General features: G+C 39.4%; 1 protein-coding gene across 16 annotated transcripts in view; it reads right to left on the bottom strand.

Moving 5' to 3' along the window:
• The window catches only part of VTI1A (vesicle transport through interaction with t-SNAREs 1A), a 381,885-nt gene that overhangs the window by 132,358 nt on the left and 225,052 nt on the right, over positions 1–24,475 (bottom strand). The gene's annotated exons all lie outside the window — the stretch shown is intronic.

Here is a 24,475-nt window from a genome sequence, read left to right as displayed (position 1 = left end):
AACCACCTGGTCACTGACTTGGCGTGACTACTCCATCTAGGGCACCATGCTATAGCTAGGATTCTGTTTTAATTATTAATTTTTATTGGACTACAGTTACTTTACAATGTTGTATTAGTTTCTACCATACAGCAAAGTGAGTCAGCTCTACGCATGCATATATCACCCTTCTTTGGATTTCCTTCCCGTTTAGGCCACCACAGAGCATGGGGTAGAGTTCCCCGTTCTCTACAGTAGGTTCTCATTAGTTATCTACTTTATACACAGTATTAGTAGCGTACAAGTGTCAATTCCAGTGTCCCAATTCCTCCTCGCCTTTTGCCCTGGGTTCCATACATTTGTTCTCTACATCTGTGTCTTTACTAGGATTCTGGTTTTTTTTTTTTTTTCAACTTTTAAATATCTAGAACACTGCTCTAGAGGACAGGGACTCAGATACTGACAGTAATGTGATAGAGACCAGCTTTCAAGTTTCTCTGACATTATTTGCTACATATATCAGCTTATGTATCTACAATGCTGCTGGAAGTTTCCTTTCTAAAGCAAATGAATCATCTCGTGTTAAAATGGGAATACACAACCCTGAATGTAATTTTAAAAAGAATCAAAGTAGACAAAAATCAGAGTTTGCTATCAATGCTGGCAGGGCAAAGAAAAAGTTTAAAACTATGTACATATACTAATACAGATACAAAACATTTCAGGTAGCTGTTTTATTTTGTTAGGAAACAAAGCAATAAACAAATTAAACCAGCAAACCAGTTTAAACTCATTCATATATCTTTTGAAAGTGGATATATCATCAAATATTCTTCTTCTTCTTTTTTTTTTTTTTAAGAACAAAAGACAAGCAAAAGATCTGCAGGTCTGGATTTACATTTCCTAAGCAGTATTAATTAAAATGACTCTTTCTGCTAAACTGTGGAATGATCTGTGTGTAAATGCTATTTGATTATGCCTGTGAAAATATTTTTGATCATTCTGAATGAAGAAAAATAGATATAGCCATTAGAATCAAAATATGGCCTTCCCAATCACCTTTTGCCTCAAGATCACGGAATGTTTTACTGAAACAAAAACTGGCAAGAGAGAAACAAACAATTAAAGCCAGTGTCTTCTGCCAGCCACCCTTGCAGCAGAGGTCAGAGAATTTCTGAATACTTTTCTCTTCCCCTTCACTTGTGTCACTTAATGATTTGTTCATGCGGTTCAGTACAAACTCAAGAAAAGACAGTTCCTCAGCAGAAAAAAGCACTGTCTCTGGGTGCTATGACCTATGCTTAAACAAATTCCAGATTGCATACAGACAAAGCAATGATGATTATTTTTCCTTCTTGGAGACTCAGCCCAAATTAAGAAAACTAAGGAAACAGAATCTGACCACATAATGGAGGAAGGTTGTGCAGAGGCTTTCTCAGTTTATGGTTAATAGTTTTATTTTCATGTTATTTTTTATCTTTTGGCTGTGCCGTGTGGCATGCAAAATCTTAGTTCCCTGACCAGGGATTGAACCCGTACTTCCTGCAGTGGAAGCTCAGACTCTTTAACCAGTGGACTGTCAGGGAAGTCCCAATAGTTTTATTTTTGACCGAAACAAATATACTGATGGGCAAATTCCTTTCAGCAATCTCATGCTTCTTTATTATTATGGTGTCTTATTTTCAATAGTGCAAACTATTTATTTTCTGTCAATACTGAGTATACACTGATATCTGAAGCTATTTCACTGAAGTTAGTCTTCAAATGCTAATAAATCAGGCTCGGGAAAAATGTCTATACTACAAAACTTATAAAACATCCCTAAATCTCATGGGCTTGAGCAAAAGACTATGGAGAGCAGTACTCAGAACCAGCTGGGATTGTTCAGTCTATTTAATTGGAGTTAATTGGAGGCCCCTAGTCTTCAGCCAAATAAGCAAAGAACATACCCCATTTTACAGAAAATAGAAGAAAATAAACAGCCCTGATGGAGATATTGATCTTGAGATCACACTTCTGAATTTCTCTCAATGTGCCCACGTGAATACACATAATCGTTTACCTGAACTTACACTTTTCTCTAGACATGAAATACTCAATAAACAAAACTCACTGGAGGCAAGTAGAAAGAAGAGGCTCTTTCTGAACAGAGCACTTTGTACAATGTTAGGTGGAGTAACATGGTCCTTAACGAATCTTGTGTAACACTTTGTACTTCAATCAAACTTTTCAGAAGGCAGCAAATATGATTAGAAACAGAATTTTAGCCTCTTCTGTTTTCTGAGTGACCATCATTAACCTCAGTGGGATGTGTCATGTGTGGAATAAAAGAGCTATTGAAGGAGAAGTTTCCCCAACTTCACAATCATGGGCGTTCACTCCAGGGCTGTGGGTGAGGGGACATGCCTGCCCGGTGGGCACACAACGCACCCTCAACAGTCTTTCCCGCTGCTTTGAGCTCTGTGCTTTTCTTGGATAAGCCTGCCAAAAATTGTAAACAGTGTAGGGAGGAACTGTCCATAACAAATTGGCGCCATACTTGCAAACGTGTGTTTAATGTATAGAGAGCATTTGCAATGTCCCAAATTGAGACTGGGTGATCGAGGTTGCAGCACTTTCTTTTTTACAAACAAACAACCTCACCAATTGTGGGAAATAAGCAAAACCAATGCAAATAAACCAACACTTATCTTTTTTATCTTAAACATTTTAAAAGTATATTTTTAAAGGGCTTAAGAAAATTAGATGTTGTTAATGTAAGTACTTATGTCCCTTTTCTTCTACTCAATCTGGATCTAACCAATGTTAAAGGAATTCATCAACCCCCAAACCAGAAATCTTGAACTTCCAAAATACATAATTAAATGCTAATGCTTCAATCTGAAATTATATCAGCAAATACCATATAGGAAAGTTCAAGGTAGGTACTATGCTAAGATAAATATTTCTCTAAGTCCCAACTTTTCATTTCTGGAAACCAATGGAGAGACAAACCTCAAAAACATTTCATGTATTACATTTCCTATGTAACTGAAATCAGTGGAAGATTAATTTATAACTTATAGTCAACTGATTTGTTTTGGAACATTGTTTTCTGAGATTAAGACTGATTACTTCTTAAGGTTGAATCATCAAACTTTGTTGAAAGGAGGTGAGAAGTAAAAACTTACTCAAAATAATTAGATTAACCCTCATATCTACAAGCATGCTTCCAGACATTAGAAAGTTTTCTCTTAAATGTGTTTCCTTCCAGGTCTTTTGGAGAAGGGAAATGGCAACCCACTCCAGTACTCCTGCCTGGAAAATCCCATGGACAGAGGAGCCTAGTGGGCTACAGTCCATGGGGTCATAAGGAGTCAGACATGACTGAGCAACTAACACTTCCAGATCTTTATTAAAATGCAAAGAGTTACATGGGCAAAGTTCATTATAAACCAAAACGTTGTAGCTCATCTGTTCTTTGATCATTTGTTTGTTCATTCATTCATTTGTTTGCCCACTCATTTATTCATTCAAATACTTCTTCAGTGTCCATTCTGTCTAAGGAACTAGTAAGGCACAGGAAGTCTAAAGCAGAAAGATTCAGTCCTTGCCCTCAAGGGGCATAAATGCTTTTGGGTGCGACAGAATAAAGCGGGCAACTACAACATAGAACTAGTAGGTTGGGACTGGGGAGGCAGGGGATAGCCTACATTAAAATGGATAAAGCATTTTTAAGTTTGGAATCAGGGGTTCCCAATTCCTCAGTGGGGCAGAGACTGAAGACCACACATGATCCCAAGAAAATGCTACATGTGTACAGAGTCTTGGCCCAGAAGGACCTCCTACATCTCCAAGGGTGTGACTCAGGAAAGAGCAACAGGGCTTTTGAATTCACTTTTTGTACTTCCTCTGGGAAACTGAGATGATAATTTGATAGCTTCTTTTTGCTTTTTTTCTACTTGGAAACTCTTCAAGCTCTTTTTATTTTCCATGAGCCTCATGTCAGGTAAATTTAAAATCATTTTATAACCCAACTCCACCCTGCTCCACCTTTAGAATGACATGAAAACAATCATTTTCAAAAGTTTTAGGAGGTAGAGGAACAGGCATCACTTCACTTCTACATATTTTGGTGCTTCGTTATGTTTTGAGACCACATCTGAGTGCTTATGGTCTACGAGGGGAGACGGGAAGGAACCCCACAAATACAGCACAGTGAGGGGTCGCATGGTGCAGTGTGCAGACCACCACAGGGGCGGGAGCTGATGTTAGTCAACACAGAGAGGATCACTTTTAATTTTAAATATTTTTGAACACTCAACATTTTATTTAAAACATTTAATTATGCATTTACTTTAACATGTGAAAAAAATGCATAACGAACACACTTGAACCATTAATCCATGTGGGAACCATACTCTGTGGGATAATGCTAAAGAATATATTTTAAGTTGAAAAAAGAAGTGTGCTAATTTAAAGAAAAATAGCACTGGAGATGTTAGACAGAAAAGACAAAAAAAAAAATTGTGATGTACTACTCTGATCACTGAAGTTTGGGAAATAATGCTGTTGAATGTAGGTAAGTCAAAAATGATGATACTTTATAAAGTTTGGAATCCTTAATGTATGTTCCCTGGGCTGAAATAAGTTGCCGTGAGGCAATTTATGTTCTAGGAGGACACAGGTCAGGGAAGGGCACTAACGGGGCCTGGGGGATTCAGAGGGGTTTCCAGAAAGAGGAGGCTTAAAAATGACAAGTTGTGCTGGAAAGCAGTGTACCTATTAGGACCAAACATTTGCAGAACTGTTGAATCTTCTGCTTGGATGGGACATGAGAATTCATGTTATCCATAATTAACTTTAAAATGTGTTGTTGTTTAGTCACTAAGTCATGTGTAACTCTGTGCGGCTCCACGGTCTGTAGCCCGCCAGGTTCCTCTGTCCATTGGATTCTCCCAGGCAAGAATACTGGAGTGGGTTGCCATTTCCTCCTCCAGGGGATCTTTCCAACCCAGGGATTGAACCAGCGTTTCCTGCATTAGCAGGCAGATTCTTTCCCATTGAGCCACCAGGGAAAGCCCAACTTTAAAATACTTCCATATATATCTATATATATAGAGAGATATATATAGATATAGATATATAGATATATATAGATATAGATATAGATATAGTGTGACATATATGTGTGCATTGGTTTTAATCCACACTCAGTGACTGAAGTGGCCTAATGGGAATACACTGTTTAGTTCAGCTATGAGACTAACGAAATACCATATTCCAGAAGCAGCTCTTGAAGTGTAGCACCTATCTTCATCTTATACTTTCAATCAGCATAACTAATAATTATTAATGAGGACATTAGAAATGGTATTGAAGTTACGTGGACTGGTTAGAAACATTACCATCAGCACGCACAGCCTGCATGGGAAGGGCATCTGCTTCTAGTGACCCCAGTTGCCTATTTCCCCTGGACTGGAGTTGTCCACTCAGGGTTAGTCTCCTGGTCCATCCACTTAAGGGCTTCCCAGGTGGCTCAGTGGTAAAGAATCTGCTGCCAGTGTAGGAGACATGGGTTTGATCCCTGGGTTGGAAAGATCCCCTGGAGGAGGAAATGGCAACCCACTCTAGTATTCTTGCCTGGGAAATCCCACAGACAGAGAAGCCAGGGGGACTACAGTCCATGGGGTCGCAAAGAGTTGGACATGACTTAGAACTAAAAGAACAACATCATCCACTTAAAGGAGGAGTCTATCACCTGACTTTGACTAGAAGGTTAGCCAACTCCTATTGCTAGAATATTCTCACATCAAACTTGAGGGAACTTTCCCTGTAAGCTGCCGGCTGTCAATGCACCCTCCTGTCAGAACAGAGGACAGACGCGTGGTGGGCCCACAGGACAGGTGGAGGGCCTTTTCTGTGCTTACTTGCTAAAACATGTTTCTAAGTGTGGCAGAGTTCTGTCTGAGATTTGCCTTCGATATATTATTCCAGAAGCAGGTACAGACCTCCACCACCATCAAATCATCTGTCTCCAACTGCAGCTGTGATCTAGCAGGAAGAAACTGATAATTCTTTAAGGCTAAATGTGCTAGGCAGATCTTAGCTAAACCTCCTGCAGAGAGGTTCAGTGATTTGCCCAAGATCACACAGCTAGTTGGTGACAGAACAGAGTTTAGAATGCTGTGCTTCTTGTTACTGCCTTCTCAGGCAACCAATGACTGAAGACCAGGTTTACTCAACTTGATTATGTACACAACTTTTAAACAGTGCACAGGCTCAGGTTCAGCCCAGAAGATCATGATTCTTGAGGAGAGCTGTGGGAGGGACCCAGGTGTCCATGCTTTTTAAAATTTTGCACAGGTGCCTCTGATACAAACACGTACAGTCAAGCATCACTGGACTAGACCGTGGTACTAATAAGTATCATCTAGGGACTTCCCTTATGGCATAGTGGTTAAGAATTCACCTGCCAATGCAGGGGACATAGGTTCGACCCCTGGTCCAGGAAGATCTACATGCTTCAGAGCAAATACTGAGCTGCAACTCTGGAGCCTTCAAGCCCCAGCTACTGAGCCGTGAGCCCAGAGCCTGTGGCCCACAGCAAGAGAAACCAGTGCAATGAAAAGCCCACATATCTCAAAGAAGAGCAGCCCCCGCTCACTGTGACTAGAGAAAGTCCTCACACAGCAGTGAAGACACAGTGTAGTAAACAAAATAAACAACAATTTATAAAAAAAATTAAGTACCATCTACTGAACATTTTCTCTGGGCTTGGCCCTGTGCTTGACATGCTCTGTATTATTTCATTTTTACCACAAACCATTAAAAGAGGTATCTGCATTTTACAGATGAAGAAACTCATGCAGAGAGAAGTTAAGTAACTTGTTCAAAGGGATAGTTTACAAATGGCAAGACTGAGAATCCAGATTCACCTCCTCTACAGATATGTTCTCAGCCATGATACCTGCCGCATACGATGGGACAGGGTGCTGCTCAGAGTTTCTAAAGCAGAGGTCATGAATCTTTAGAGAGAGGTGGATGATGTAAATTATCGAGATCGTCAAACAGGAACCAGAGTGTGCTGGAGACCATGTGCTCCTCTAAAAGGTTTTCAGTTTTAATTGCGGGCAGCTATTTTGAAAGTTTTAAGAGTAACTCTGCAGAGCAACTGGAACTCCTACTCATCGCGATGGGAATGCAAAAACGTTCAGCCACTTTGGAACCGGTTTGGCAGGTCCAAATTAAAATCCATTTTAATTTATGAAATTAAAATATATACATATCTTATGAGTTGGCAGTCCCACCCCTAGATATTTACTCAACAAAAATGAAAACCTAAACAATGACGTGTGCACAAATGTTCAGGGCACCATTATTTATAATTGCTCTGAACTGGAAGCAACCTACAGGCTCATAAACTGGTGAGTGAGAAACAAATTGTAGCATATTTCTACTATGGAATATTACTCGGCCATTAAAAGGAATGCAATAGTAATACACACAACAACGCGGATGAATTTCAAGATCTCTACGTTGCTGAAAGAAGTCTTACACAAATGATCATGTGCTGGATAATTCCATTTATGTGAAATTCTAGAAAAGGCAAAACTAACAGCAGAGAGCAGATCAAGGTCTGCTTGGGACAGGGATGGAGGAAGTGAACTGAATACAAAACTGGTCTCTGTCCAGATGTATTGTGGTGGTTACCTAATTGCATCCCATGACCAAAATTCATCAAATCTACACTTAAAATGTGTGAATTTTATGATATGTAGATGATATTTCAATTTTAAAAACAAACCAAAACCGTGCATACTGGGGAAAAAAACAACAGCAACTCTGCAAGCTGCTTACGGTCCACAGAGTTCCAGTTTTCACCCCCTGGTCTCAGTAGAGAGATTCCGATTTAGCTGCCCCAGCGGAAACACAAAAGATGACGAGTCATCCATCATCCCGGGCTCGGGAAAGATGGGGAAGCTCGCGTTCATCTTCCTCCTTCCATTTCTCCTCCCTCAGGTGCAAAATGCTCCCATGCTGCCCCCTGGCTGTTCAGCACCTCCTGTCACGGCACCCAGCTCACACCTTCTGCTAATAAGGTAGCTCCAAAGCCACCCTTGCTGTCAGCCCTCCTCTTGGCCTCCTGCATTCCAGGCCATCCCTCAGTGCTCTGTGCAAGGCAGAGGCAAACTTCACCTGGTTAACACCCCACCGAGCAGGTGCCAGGATTGATGCTGATTAAATTATCAAGTACCAACAGCTGACAAAGACAATGCGTGAATTCTTAACCCAACTTCAAGTATTGCCTTTCAGTCCGTTTGTCAGGGAATACTTGGGCAGGAAATGGGGCTATTTCTAGAATCCACCATATTTACCTCCTCCACATGGTGACCTGCCTGCTTTGTTTACAGACCTACTTTATCGCCAATATTATCATGGAACACCTTAAAATTAATATATGCAAGTGATCCGTGTGGACAGCATAGAACAGTAGCAATAGATCTCAGCACCCAATTATCAAAGTTCAGCGCTCTTAACCATTAGGTGGTGGAAGCCTGAGCCACATTAGAGTCAGCCCTTCAATTTTCTGGAAAACTAACGCATGCCAACGTGCCGCTCGGCTTTCCTGAACCTCTATCAACACCATAATAACTTGATTAGGAAAGATCAACTATAAAACCAAATTCACTACGTATAGTAAGCTACCATGTTAAGTTAAAGGAAAAGGCAGAACTTAAAATTGTACTAAAGTCACATAAAGGAAAATACCAACGTTTAAATAAAGACAAAAAATAATGAAGAAAAGATCACTGTAGGTGTGTTATGAGCACTTTCTTTTAAAAACTGTTCTCTTTGGCTCTGGCAACACTATTTGTGTAATAAATACAAATCGTAAAGCACACAGACTGGGTCCCTGGCCAGGACACTGTGCTTACCTGTCACCCACCGACCAGTTACCACTTGTGTTGACTGCTCTTACTTCCTTCTCCTTACAGATTTGAAAGGCCATGGGATTTTGCAGTGCCCTGCCAGGTACCTTCAAGTATTTTGTCAGTGCTTTAGTCACGCTGAAGAGGACAGCCACTCCTTCCCAGCCTGTCTGCTAAGCGTTTCCATTTGTCAGTGGAAATACTAAAATCCAGAGAACTTGATTAACAAGGCAGATGTGCACCTAGAAAGAACCCCAGTGCTGAGAGCGAACTTTCAATCAAGAAATTTTTAGAAAGTGATGTCTTGACAAGCCACATGGTTAATACATTTTTTCCCCCAAAGCAAAACTAGGTTAAAAATTTCAAGTCCTATTAAAGCAAAATGGCTGCCAGGAAAAGAAAAGAGGGGGCGGGGGGCGCAGAGATAGTAGTAGGCCCAGGCCAGTTTCACTCAATGTTGTGAGATTTGAATCCAGGCCACCCAGCCTCTCTGATCTGTGGCCTCCTAAAATCCTCCAGGTTCTAGCTCCCCTCCGCCCCCAGACCAGCCTATTCTCAGATTATGTCACAGGCAGCAGAGCTGAGACAACAGGTTATAGGAAGCTCACACAACACTGAAGAGACAGCAAAGCCTAATGATTAAGAGGACAAGCTCTAAAGGAGCTGTTCTGAGCACTGGCTCTGGATGGTACTTTCGACGGCACAGTATGAAAAATCCCACCTTCTGGTGGAAGTCTATCCTGCCTACACCCATAATCACCAGCACTTGTAACACCTTTCAGAATGCTTAGAGAAACCCCATGAAACCCGTGATGTTCAAGAGGAAATCAGAACTTGCAAAAATTAAACAGCAATGCACTACATAAAAACAATGAAAGAATTTGATCTTTTAAGGCTCATGCTGCCCAGAGGACATAATAGGTGCTCAATAAGAGAATAATAATGAGGAGAACAAATGGAGTCTGGATTTTCAGGCCTCTTATCAGTCAAGCTTTTATCTCCCAGGGTGTGGTGGGGGCAGGGTGGGCTGGGAGGGAGATGACACTTCTGTACAAGCGTGCTGAAAGGTGACCTACTAATTGTTAAAACAAGAGCCCCAGAAAACAAAAGGCAAAAATCACAGAATTGACAACAAAGCTGATCTGCATTATCTGCCATGTCTGCCTTGCAAGATGCTACTTCTCTCTTTGTTTGTTTTCTTAGTCTGGAATCTCTTAACTTTGCCTGGGTAAATCTCACCGTTCCTTCAAGGGCCATTATGAATGCCCTGCCATCCATGAAACTCATCCTAATTCCTCCAAGTTGGCAATGATCTCCACTCAGAACTGCATACGGGGTTTCTGCTCAGCATCCATCTGGAAGTCGTGTTTCCTCTACACTCCTCAGCCCTCTTTGGTTAGGATGTGAATTTTCTAAGGGCAAGAGCCATTCTCCATCCCTACAAACTCAGCAAAGTTCCTTGCAAAGGAACTTGCAAAGTGTGGAGTAAATTGTTGCTCAGTTGCTAAGTCATGTCTTAACTCTTTGTAACCCCATGGACTGTAGCCCACTGGGCTTCTCTGTCCATGGGATTTCCCAGGCAAGAATACTGGAGTGGGTTGCCATTTCCTTCTCCAGGGGATCTTCCTGACCCAGGGATAGAACTGCTATCTCCTGCAACAGCAAGTGGATCCTTTATCGCTGAGCCAACAGGGAAGCCCATGGAGTGATTTACCATTTTCTTAATAAAAGCTTCCAGGATAGGAGCATTAAGAGGGGAAATCAATTCCTAAAGGTAAGTCATTTTTATTGCTGGGGATTAGACTTTTTCCTTGGAGAGAGAGAGAAGAGAAATGGGAAGTACAGAATGCTGTGAGGATGCCTGGCCTACATGAGCTGTCATGATGAAGCACGGGGCAGACATGCCTCTTTTTCCAGATGTATCAGCAGACTCCACCGATGAATACAGATGCCACAGCTGGCTTTACCAGGCAGTATTTGGAATGACCCCCTAAATCCAGCCTCACTATATTACTTAGAGGGACACTTAAACCTCAAAGAAGATTCATCTAAGGAAAATGGCTCATGGGATTTCATTCCCCCTAAGGCTTCCATGCCTTATGTCAGTAAGTCATCAATAATTAAACAGTAACAGTTAAAACAAGACCACCCAAGCATACAGGCCCAAGGGTTGAGCTACAGAAATGGTTTGCATGGTCCTCTTATTTAGGGTGATTTTAAAGATCATCCATGGTTTCTGGTTTAAAATGGCACCTGCTTGATGGCTCTGGATGCTGTACCTATCAAAGTGCCCATTAAACTGTAATGAAAAAAAAAATGATGATAATTTATGACACCTAAACCGTCACCACAAGTTGCCAGAACCTGCAAGGATTTTCTACTGCTGCAAAAAATGAATTGGGCTGAAAAATGTAAGCAGTAGTCCACCTCCCACGAGGTCTGCTGCTAGGTAAAAAAAAATGTGAATTCTGTTACAACGAGAAACCAGGCATCTGTCTTTCTTATGGTGGATGCTGCCACGTAGGAGACATGTGAACTACTGTGGGCATGCCTCCTTTTCCACACTCCTCACCTTCTTTCTTTTCTATAGCCAATAAGAAACTACAGTTCCTAGGTAAACAATAAATCAATACTGGGTAGTGACAAGCAAGGTATGGTGAACCCTGGGAAGCATGGTCTTTGTAAGTAAAGTGTGTTTGCAGGCAGTGGTAGAGGGTAAAGATGGGAAGGAGATAACAGGTGTACAGCCAAGGGCTGGACACTTTTCATGCCAGAGTCAAGAAGTAGGGGAAGGAAGAAGTCCCGTTTCATTCCCGTGAAGACAGTCTGGAGATGGAGGACTCTCTCTCGACAGAATTGATCACATAACATTGCCATCCATTTGCAGACCCAAGGAGAGGATTTAAAAACTAACCAAACCAAATAAAAATGTGCAACAACATGAAGATGATGGAAAAAAAGATCCTATAGAACAAGGGAAAGAATATGACATCCTAAAGTGTCAGAGGGAAAGTGCAATTCTGAAAACTGTGTGCTGAAGAAACCTACACAGGTTTTTGAAAACTGTTTGGTTTCTTCAATGAAACAGCAGGAGTACAGCCTTTATAAAATGAAGGGCAGATAACTGTAAAGTCAAACCTGTGAGGTTTAAAAAAGATAAAAGGGTAACAGATGAAGCAATGGATGAGGTAAAGAAGAGATTTCATAGAACCAGTAATAGAATTAGTATTCACAGAGAAAACTACTGGAATGATCTATGCCAAAACTTTAATAGTTGATAACTGTCACTAGTGTGACTATGGATTACTTTCTCCCTGTTTCTTGATACTTATTATTATTATTATTTTTTTACAAAATAAAAGGTTTTTTAAATCTTTCACTAGAAAAAGTTTTTAATTAGGAGAAGTATAATTATGAAGATGTGGTATTTTAGCAACACATTTATGATACAATATTAAGTCAGAGGAGCAATCTAACATCATACATGGATCATGACTGAAAGAATAAAGGGAAATACCTGTATCAACAGAGTAGCTTGTTTTAAGGAAGAAGGATTAAAACAATTTCTTTTCTTTTAAAAGATTTCTTTAATATATCTATTTTATGTTTTATACTAAAAAATTGACTTAGAACAACCCCTCACATGAAACGATAGTCATACCCTCAGTGTGATGGCACTACAGAAAAGGAAATCCTTCTGATGCCAGCACCTACTTTCAGTCCAGTTTCCCCAAGACTCCCAGGTTCACTTTCATGTTCAAACCAATTACTACAACTACAATTTAGGCTAAGTCCCTGGAGGATAGGGCCTTTTGTTTTTGTCTTATACTCTATGCCTAGCACTTAGCTTAGTGTTGAGAAAATCGCAAGAGCTCATGAAATAACTGGTGAATGAACAAAGGAATAACAGAAGGAAAGACTATTCCTTAGAATAGTCTTAGAGACAGGTACAGCCATGCGTAAACAGATTCTTTGCATTCATTCAGTTTTTACAGCATCTCCAGTGTTGAAAACTGCAAGGATGCTTTGCTTCTAGAATTCTCATCATTCATCATAGATTACATGCTCCATGGAAATCCAGTCAGAGCCAAAACCTGGTGCCATCTTTTTATTTCTCTTTTTCCATTTCAAAAGAAAAAGCTGTAGTTAATTCTAATTTTCCTGCGGGCAGAGGGAAAGGGAACTTTTCATGTGTGTGAAAGAATGGCACCCGCTCAGCCACCTGAGGACAGCTCCTCCCAGGAACACCTGTTTGCTCCAACTGAAGCTGGTCCAAATTGAGTCCTGGGGATCAGGAGCTTGCTCTTCAAATGTCCCACCATTCTACAATATTTATTCCCCACCTGTCTGATGGCCGTGATAGCTTGGGAACGCTCCAGCCAGGGAAAGCTGTTGCTTGGCCCTGACATGGCAGAGCTAACAGCAGCTAATGTTCACCCAGAATCTGGTCTGAATCCAGTTACTCCGGAGTTCAAAAATACCTCTTTTTCCTTTTCAGTTCATCAGTCTCAGAAAAAATTCTTAAGGAGGGTGGAGGTAAATAATTTTTTATCCTCCTGACCAATATGCTGCAAAAGCAAGTTATACCTTTCACTTTGCCTCTTAAATCTGATTTTTGGGTGTTCCAGTCGGAGGCATATTAAATAGTTGCCCAATACTAAAAATGAGGATTGGTAAATTCATTTCTCCAACATGAGAGCTCCTGAAAATCCAGAAGGTAAAAACGCAATAAAACCGATCTTAAACACATAATTTAACATGCAATTCAGGGAAAGAAAAAGATGCCCACGTTAAACTCCAATTATAATGGTGAAATAATGTTTCATTTAAAAAATTCCAGCCATGAGAAAACTCTACATTTGAAAAGCTTACATAAAGCCTTATAAAATAAGAGACCTTTTATCTCCTCCAGATCCATGAGCCAGAAAATACTTTATCTATGCAATTTCAAGGCACATAAAAACCCCAGTGAATAAATAAAATGTTCTTGTTTTCTTTATACAGAAGCTTTAAAAATTATCCATATAAATAGCTTGGCCTTGAACAGACAGATTAAAAGACCTAAAGGCTATGGCTTCAGATCACATATACAGAACAGAAAATGAATGCTTTTCTTCATTGGCTGGGCAAGTTTGCTACTAACTAGATTTCTATAAACCCATTTGATGAAAAAGATTTCATGGGAATATATGAAAAAAAAATTCAATGTTTTAAAGTGATATACTTATCAACTAATTAATGGATCACAATAAAATAATCCATGTACTCTACCAACATTCTTCACATCTATTCATGAATCCCAAGTATAGAAGCTATAGTAAATATGTAGTATAATTCCGAAGACCATAGATTTTTATAAACACATTATTTTAGTCAAGGGTATGAAAGTTCTTAGTATCTTTCTAAAATTGGGGTAAATGTGTGAAAAGATTTTTCATAATTGTTTGCAATTATGAAATTATCTTTTCTATTGAGGTGACTTCAAGCCTTTCTTGTTTACTTGAACAAAATCTTAAACTCTACTGCAATTAAATTCTCAAGAAGGATTTGGGTCATATTTATTTTATGAGCAGATGCAGTTACAAGTTGTTAACTTTCTATATACCCTCAACACAATTGTGGACAAATAAGATCTCTCTAACACCATCCTTCCTACCCTCGATTCAATTTCTGCCACTGGAAGTTACTACTTTGAGGCTGCCATAAAAAGGGAAGCAGCGTACACCATGAGTGGGTTAAGAATTAGGCAGCAACTTTTAGGCTGGGTACCTGCCATTTCCTCTATAAAATCTTAACTGACTGTGGGCACCAGGATTTCTTCTTCTTGTTGCAGCCTACAGCCTCTATCTCTCACTGACCATGAAGTACAAGTGACTATGCACTGTTATTTCTTAAAAATATTAAGGTACCTAGGAGTAGAGTTCTGAGTTTGTTGAATCTCTGATAACCACCAGATTCCCTTTGACATAGTAAACACGGTGTAAACATTTGCTGTTGACGAAGATGCTGCTGTGGCTGTTGTTGCTAAGAACATGGTTTCTGAGGCTAATACTAGGGTATTGGTCCAACTCGGCCCCATCTTGATGGAATGACTTTGGGCAAGACTCAACTTTTGTAGGGCTCAATTATTTATGACACAAGGATAATAATGAAGATGCCAAATCACAGACTTCCTCTGAAATTTACATTAAATGATAATGTACGTGAATGTGCCTTACAAACTATAAGGCCTTATAGAGATTTTAACTGTTAAGATTGTCTTCAGGATTTAATTTTGATAAATGGTCTGATTTCCCAAAGGAAGCACCCCTGAAAAGTTTCTTGTTAAACTTTGTGGGAAATTCAAAATAAGTGTTTCTTGTAGACCAATACGTTTCAAATAAGCCAGAGTATCAAAGCCTGTAAGTAGTATTTAGCTAAGACATTTGTACACAGTTCTGTAACTATGTCTCATTTCTCAACTTTTTTGGAGTTGGCTGGGGACTCTTCAGAAAATTTTATGGAAAATTCTCAGCATGATGCATACACACATACACAAAAATTTTCAGAAAGTTCCAGTGGTTCAGAGACTCTGTGAAACCCTTCCTAGGATAGGGACCACTGCTCTATGCCCTGAGATAAAGAGCATGGTTTTTCTGAAAGTACTTGGGGACTCTGCTGATTGAGACACTTTTAACTGATTTGAGAATTAGAAAGCTGAGAGGGTTTTTTTTTTAATCATAAAATCATTAAGATATCAGAATATGGACAATAGAGTGGCTATGTAAACTATAAGAAACTATGCTATTCTTTCATAATTCCAAACCTGTTTAACCCTTTTTAAAATTTTTTAATAAAATTTACCATTTTTGCATTTTCCCCATTGATTGATAGTCAGACTTTAGTTTCAAAGTCCTTCACACAATTTTACAAAAGAAGCCACTAACTTTCTAAGTAGGCTGCTGAGGTTAAAAAAAGAAAATGCCTCCGGTCATTTCAGTTACTATCTTGTCAAAAAATGTTGGAAATAATTTAAAAGAAGAAAAAGAAAACTACCTCAATTAATACAAGCAAGGTGACCAACTTTTGTAGTTTAAAAAATATTTTAATTACACTTTTGGATATTGAATATCTTTCTTTATAAACAATGCTTTCTTTCTTTTTCTTTTTTTCCCATGAATGCAAACAATTCTTTCTTAATACCTAGATGACAAAAAAAATCTCAAGATGTACACAGTTGTTTCTTATTATGGCTTCCCTGGAAAACATTTCTGGGAAAGCACAATTCCCAGCCACTTACTTTGTTTACAACAGACAAAACTGCTTGTGTGGTATAAATAGGAGTTTGTCCTTAAATGCTGCTGAAAAATAAAATACAACCATGAAAAGGAGCTATTTCCTGCCCCCAAGGTGGCTTAAAAAAAAAATCTTAGCTACTTTAGGAATAGTACCAAAGCATAAATAATAATTAACAATCGCCACACAATAAAAGACTAATTTTACAAAAAAAAAAAAGGAAAAAGAAAGAAAAAAAAAAGAGCTACGTATTTTAGAGCTGCCCTCAGAATTGTCAGCATTAGATTTTCTTCTCCTACAAGATTCTGAAACCCCTTTTTGTCCTCTTGCATTTGCGATGTATATCTATAGCTCGTTCTTGTTTGTGCAGATAAGCCTCGCCTTGTCTCCCTAACTGGACTTTCAAAAGAGATTCACAGTTGTTTGACTTTTGATCTGGGGAGCAGCTAGCTCGACCACCTGCACTGTGCATGGGCTGTTACTGAGCTCGCTTTGTCCCATCTTATAACACAGCGAGCCTTTTAAAAGTGATGTGTGAATACACTAATTTACAATGTGAGCGTTCAAACAAAAAAATATGGTGGCGGCGGTGGCAGCGGTGGCGGTGGCAGCAGTGGCAGAAGAGGAAGGGGGAGATGTGTGAAGCGGGAAGCCCGGGCACTCGCTTCAGGAAAGTTCAGATATTGTTCACAGCCTCTGGCGTCTAATGAAACAGATGGCCAAAGGCCTCCCTGAGCTTACAATGGAGCAGACAGTGGTGTAATGTTGTGGGGGCCTGGAATTGGAAAAATGTTGTTTGGTGATGGTATATGTTAATAAATAGCTATTTACAAGGGGCGGGGGGCGGCGAGCTGAGGGCTCCATTACTTGTTTACAAGGAAGGCCCAGGGCTCCTGCTTCCAGTTAACAGCTCAAGGCTGCATTCAAAGAAAGCGTTGATGGTGAAGGTGACATGCACTCTTCATATTCTACATTGCATTAAAGAATGGCATGCTTCCTGGGGATAAAAGGAAAAAATCATAAAAGAAAGGTAATTCGTGAATTAGGTCAAATTGTGACTCACATCCAAGGAAAATATCAATATAAGATGCTTTTCCACTGTGATTAAATAATGGACAAAAATATTCTGTTATTGTGAAGTTACTTATTTTATCTTTGAAAGAACATGTTTATATGGTAGCCAAAGTGCAATGGATAAAAACCTGCAGGGTTTCAACTGAATGACATCCAAGAACCTAGATGTCAACTTTGAAACTATTCTTGACCATTCTTCCAAAGATCATTCATTGACCAGGCCCAGATCCAGGCCGGGGGAGCATGGCCCCACGTAAATGCAATGGGGGTCCTGACCACCAGCAGCTTACAGTCTAGACCGAGACCCCTGAAGACAACTGGTTACATAGAAACTCCTCATTCTCCTCCAGGTAGGGATCTGACACAAGAACTGTCTTCTCACCCTGCCACCCCGACGCCTCCCACCGGAAACTGGTCTATCCGGACCTGTCTCAGCAGCCTGGAAAGCTATGGTTGACCTCAACTAAAGGCTAGTCTCATTTTATCCAACACTGTGGACCCTCTGATTGTGTCTCCTGCTTTGCTTTCAGGTAGGACATTTTCTCAGAGAAGGCAATGGCACCCCACTCCAGCACTCTTGCCTGGAAAATCCCACGGACAGAGGAGCCTGGTGGGCCGCAGTCCATGGTGTCGCTAAGAGTCGGACAAGGCTCAGCGACTTCACTTTCACTTTTCACTTTCATGAATTGGAGAAGGAAATGGCAACCCACTCCAGTGTTCTTGCCTGGAGAATCCAAGGGATGGGGGAGCCTCGTGGGCTGCCGTCTATGGGGCTGCACAGAGTCGGACATGACTGAGGCAACTTAGCAGCAGTAGCAGCAGCAGCAGGACATTTTCTACCTATCTGGTATCTATACAGGCATTTGTTGAAACTCCATGCTTTGGGGGTACTAAAGTGATTCCTGGCTTTGTTTTCTTTTTTTATTTGGATACCCTCTGCTATTCATTTCAGTTGGCTGCACAATATCCTGGGGAAACATATAAAATCCCTTGGGGGATGAGGGAGGGGGTAAAAAAGATCTACAAGGAAATGAAGCCATGGTCCTTAATAACTACAACATACACAAAGCGAAGTAGAGGATGTTAGCGCCTTGTTGTTTTTTAGTCGTTAAGTCGTGTCTGATTTTGTGACCCCATGCGAGAGGAAAAACTACCCTGAAGAGTCAGAGCAGAGATCATTTCTGGCTAGGAAACTGATCAGGGCTTGATGAAAATAATGGGATTTCACCTGAGATCCAGAGTATAGACAAAAGTTTAGCTGAAACATTCTGAAGATGACACCTGTTGTTAGTATCTATTATCCTTTTTAGTAAAAGCTCTGGGTTTTTCTGAGGGAACTGCTCTCAGTTTGTGTGCCCATCCCCTGCATGAGGTTCCAGGTCTAAAATATCAGATCATAGATTAATGAGATTTTACACAACTAGAGCCACCCAGAACCAGTAAGATTCCACCCTATGACTTTTCGGGGGAACAAAAATAGCTGGATTCCACAGATGTCAGTGAAAGGGGTGGTAAAAGCCTTGTCTCCACAAGGAGGCGCCCTGATGAAGGATGGAACCACACACAAGGATGCTGAGAGGAGAGATGGGAAGAGCAACACCTGACTGTAATGATCCTTTGATTGCTTGAACCCTTAGATTCCACTGTGTTTGTAGTCACTTCTGCCCTTGAACTCTTTAGTGACATGTGACAACTCAGTTCAGTTCAGTTTAGTCACTCAATTGTGTCCAACTCTTTTCAACCCCATAAACTGCAGCACGCCAGGCTTCCCTGTCATCACCAACTCCTGGAATTTACCCAAACTCATGTCCATTGAGTTGGTGATGCCATCCAACCATCTCATCCTCTGTCGTCCCCTTCTCCTCCTGCCTTCAATCTTTCCCAGCACCAGGGTCTTTTCCAATGAGTCAGTTCTTTGCATCAGGTGGCCAAAGTATTGGAGTTTCAGCTTCAGCATCAGTCCTTCCAATGAATATTCAGGACTGATCTCCTTTAAGGTTGAGTGGTTTGATCTCCTTGCTGTCCAAGAGACTCTCAAGAGTCTTCTCCAACACTACAGTTCAAAAGCATCAAAATAAAAGTTTTCTTTATGGTCCAACTCTCACATCCATACATGACTACTGGAAAAACCATAGCTTTGACTAGACGGACCTTGGTTGGCAAAGTAATACCTCTGCTTTATAACATGCTGTCTAGGTTGGTCATAGCTTTTCTTTCAAGGAGTAAGCATCTTTTAATTTCATGGCTGCAGTCACCATCTGCAGTGATTCTGGAGCCCCCCAAAATTTTGGAGCCCCTCCCCCCAAAAATTATGTCCCTCTTTTGTGTATAGGCAGTTAGATCTGGACTTCTCTCACTTGCATTCAGATCCCTGACTAATACAGGTGACAAAGGGAGAAAATGCCAGGTGGAAGTATGAAATGAAATCTAATGAAAATCTAAGGTGGGCTACGGAGATGGGAAATAGTTCATTTTAGTAGGGACAGAAGGTATATCCAGAGGGAGTAGTAGCAAATAAGACTAGAACGCATTCTCTGGAAGACCCTGGGATAAGACTGAGGAGGACACGTGTCAGCAGGCAAAGGGGAAACTTGGGAGGTTTCTAAGCAGGAAAGTAAACAGCACTAGGTTTGCACTTTGGAAGATGAACTGGCCAATAATATCTAGTAGAGCATACATGGGGATGAAGAGTCAGAGACCAACCTGGAGGCTCCCCTTCCTCAACTGTCCAGTGAGAGAGAAGGATTTAAGCCTAGAATATCACATAGTCTAGGCTTAAATAAAGTGATTCTAAAGGACTCTATAAAAACAAGCTCACTAAGGACTTCACTGGTACACAGCAGATTCTGTGTCTACACAGCCCAGATTCAGTACCTTCAGTCTGTACGAAAGAGTGGGATCTAGTAAGGGTTTGTTGACTGTTGTCAAGAACCACCCAGAATGGTTGTCTGACTCTCTGTGAGGCTACTAATTCTTCATAGTAGGGTTAACAGTCCAGCACAGTCGGAAAAACAGGCTCTGGAGGCAGAGCACTTCTATAGAGCTGGACAATATTGAACAAAAGTTCCTTATTTCTTAAAATGGGAGTAATGCCTTACAGAGTTGTCATAAAGATGAAACAAGATAATGTATAGCGAGAGCCTAGAACAGTGACTGCCACCTACAAGCTATCAGCGAGCGCATAAGTAGTGGTTTTTGTTATTAAAAGATGCAGTGTGGTGTAGGCTACGGGCTCTTAAAATTCTAAGTATTCCAGACCAGTAGAGTGTGGGGTGAGAGGGGAAGGTGGAAAACTGACATATGATTGCCAAGGATTTCCTTTTCCATTTGTTGTAACAATCAACTATTTTAAGGAAACTGTTTACTACCACAATGATTTTACAGGAGAAATGGAGTCATGACACAGAGAGCAGATGAGAGTAACCATCTGGATAATGAAAACCAGTTTGTTTTAAGTCTTCCTTTCACTTCCCTGGTGGCTCAGACAGTAAAGCGTCTGCCTACAATGTGGGAGACCCGGGTTCAATTCCTGGGTCAGGAAGATCTCCTAGAGAAGGAAATGGTAACCCACTCCAGTACTCTTGGCCTGGAAAATTCCATGGACGGAGGAGCCTGGTAGGCCACAGTCCATGGGGTTGCAAAGAGTCGGACACAACTGAGGGACCTCACTTTCACTTTTCACTTTCACTACTAATTAGTGAAAACTGGCTCTAAGAACCTTTTGTGTAGTGCATTCAAAAGAGAGAGCTAAGTTCACATTCTCATTCTGTATGTGACTATGGATAGTCTACTTCACTAAGCGTTGTTATTCTCATCTGTAAAATGGAGATATGATGCTTCCTTCACAGGGTTTTTAAGAATGAAATATGATTTGTGTAAAGTATGGTTAGGGTCAGACATATGCCTAAAGCAGCTGGTACAGTTATCATTGATAGATGCTGTATTCAAATGTCTAACACAGGACCAAATTCTATGTTTAAAGCTACAAGAATGTTATTAAAGATATATATATATATATATATAAAGAAATCCAAAGCTGTTCTTTAGTTTGGTAAAAACATCACCCATGTCAGCCTTGAAGGGGTCAGAGGATGAGAGCAATGAGTCAAGTGTATGGTAATAAACTTACTCACACAAAAAGTGACTAAGATTAAAAAAAATTTTTTTTTTCTCTTTGTAGCATTATTCTAAGCATGGAACTTAAATCTGTTAAGTCTAAAGAATCTGCAGCAATCTGAATCATTTTGTTCTGAAAGAATAAGCACTTGATTAAAAGCTGAAGAATATCTTAGAGGTTAAGATTTTGCTATACTAATTTCAGGTCAGGGCCCATGTTCATCACTACTAAAAACAGGCCAAGAAAGAAATGAAATGACATAAAGAGAGAAAAGCAAAAACCAGAAAAAGTGGAAAATATAAATGTAAGGCTTTTTCAGTGTATAAAAATTGAGAGTAAATTCTCAAGGACATTTTTTTCTCACAAGACTTAAAAACTCTAACTGTTGAATTTTCAGACATTATAATAAGGATAATTAAAATACAACAAAATGTTTCCTGGGCAAAATGGGGTGTGGGTATGAATTTTTAAAGAAGATTAAAAACATTCAGTCTTAGCATATTTCTTTAAGAATAAATTTAGTTAATAAAAAACTATATTTCTATTGCTTATAGAAACTGCATTGGTGTTTCTGATATATTTACCCTTAGGAATCATTCTGACAGTACATTTAAGTTTTCCAGATGTTTTTACCTGTCATTGTACCAAAGCAACAAAACCATGTCTAAATGTAAAATGTGATAACAATGATAGGTGACAATTATTCCCCAGATGGGCTCAGAAGTAGTTCTAACAAAAATACATATATGAAATAGTAAGGGGATTAAGTTATTCCAGTTATAAAATCAATTAAGTCACATAAATGTAATATACAGCATGGAGAATACAGTCAATAATATAATAATTTTGTTTGGTAACAGATGGTAACTATATTTGTGATAATCATTTTGTAATGTACAAAATACTGAATCACTATGTAGTACACCTTTAACTAATATAATAAATCAATTATATTGCAATTAAAAATGTATAATGATAACTATCTCAACTGCATTTAATCCCACCTGCTTTGTTTAAATAGATTAGTTACAAGATACCTTTCAATACCTACATACTCAAGAAAGTTACTACATACATGATGGAAGGATAAATAGAATTCACTTTTTCAAGGAAACATTCTGATGTTGTATATATGTGTGTGTAAATACTAGTGGCAAAGATTGGTAGTGTGCAAGAGAGAAAATTATTTGATATTAAGATATCATACATAAAAAGGTACTTTACAAAATGTTAGATATGTCATTTCCTTTTATAAGCCTTTTGCCAGCATATGTGCTTAGCGGCTCAGTCATGTTCGACTCTTTGCAACCCCAGGTATATGCAGTCAATGCGCCAACATAAACTTAAAATATATCTTCCTAACTCAAATTACAACTCTTAAACATTTCTAATGAATCCTGTAGATAGTTTTAGAAATAAACATACAATTACTGATAAATTATTCACTATTCAGAGGCAAAAAAAACAGAATCATGATGTGCTTTGTTTTCTGGCTGAAAATCTTGAAAATGTCTATTTTCATTTTCACTGGCTGCTGGTACTATTTGATCTAATAAGACCTTCCAGTCAAATATCTAGGAAAACATATATAACAAACATGCACACACATGCAAATATATGGAGAACATTTAAGCCTCTCAGTGTTCCTTGACACACTTTCAGACAGCCAATTATGATAGTCTAATTTTGCAGAAGTCAACGAAAAATTCACTTTTTTTTGACCCCTGTCACTGCATGAATGGTCATTTGTTTCATGGCCATTTTCATTATTATCTGAACACCACGTTATTTAAAGCTCTGTCTACGGAGTCAGGAAATGAACAGTTTGTCCCCAGGTAGCTCTTCATCTCATGTCAAGACAGAAGAAAAATTACTTTCCAGGAAATCAGTTATATCTGCATTGTGATATCAAGTTTTACTAATACAATTTTGAGTGGACCATTTTTTCCCTTTTGCTTTCTTTCTTTTGGTGATATAGCATAGTTACATGAAGAATATTTATTATTTAGGTTGAATCAGTTACTTTTCCACTTCTCAATGTTTTCTACATACTTACGTTTCTTTCAAAATCTATGTTATGATTCCATGAGTCAACTTCTGTTTATTTTTTCAAACTTATTGTGGTATAGCTATTTAAAACATATTTTCTATTGGTTATTTGTTTTCCTTGCACTTTCTTTAATAACTAGTAAGAATTAATTAAGTTACAGAATCTTCCATAGCTTCCTTGAGAATCAGTCAATTTTATGAATTCTTACATCTCTTTATATGCACATATTCTCTACTTAACTGAAGTACTCTGAAGGCAAGGATCAAACTGGTTTCATTTGAGGAGCCCCAAGTCCTTGTATTCAGGCATGAAATATTTAGTGAAGAAGTAAATAAAGAGAAAAAAAGAAAGGAAGAGGGAAGGAAGGGAGGGTATGAGAGAGGGAGGAGATGTATTTTTTTTAAACCTCATTTGAAGTTAATAAAAGATTAAATGGTAGTCACTGCCACTTACTCATTTTTATTTCCCTATCTACCTTTGATCACTCTTACAGAAAATGAGGTGGATTTATATACAAACTTTGGCATTGATTAAACAGTGGTTTCACCTGTCCTCACAATAGACTAATCAATATTAGCAAAGTGACTCAAATGAGGAACCATGATATGCCATTTCTGTTCATCTGACAAAAAACAAACTTAAAAAAAATTTAAAAACAATCAGCAATCTTTCTTTTAGATAAAAAAACTCCTTGGTTTGGTATTTTTGTTGTTCAGTTGCTCAGTCTGTCCGACTCTTCACAACCCCATGGACTGCGGCATGCCAGGCTTCCCTGTCCCTTCAGGATCTCCCAGAGTCTGCTCAGACTTTTGAGCACTGAGTTGGCGGTCTGGTATACTGTAGAATGTTATATGCCGGTAAGCCCCTGCCCTGGACAATGACCTTCATTTCTGGTATACATTTATACATAAGATGAGCACATTGTTCAATATTGTAACTCTTCTTAAATCAGAAGCAACTGTGGACACACAATGCAGCTGTGTAGTTTTGGTAAGAGACTGTGACTTCTCTTTCTGAAATAAGACCTCACCAGGGCTGGGAAATGCCATTTGAATAGGAGGGATACAG

This window comes from Bos javanicus, chromosome 26 (genome assembly GCF_032452875.1).
Source record: "Bos javanicus breed banteng chromosome 26, ARS-OSU_banteng_1.0, whole genome shotgun sequence".
Classification (NCBI taxonomy): domain Eukaryota; kingdom Metazoa; phylum Chordata; class Mammalia; order Artiodactyla; family Bovidae; genus Bos; species Bos javanicus.
The sequence above is the reverse complement of the archived record's forward strand: the minus strand, read 5'-3'. Positions and strand labels throughout refer to the sequence as shown.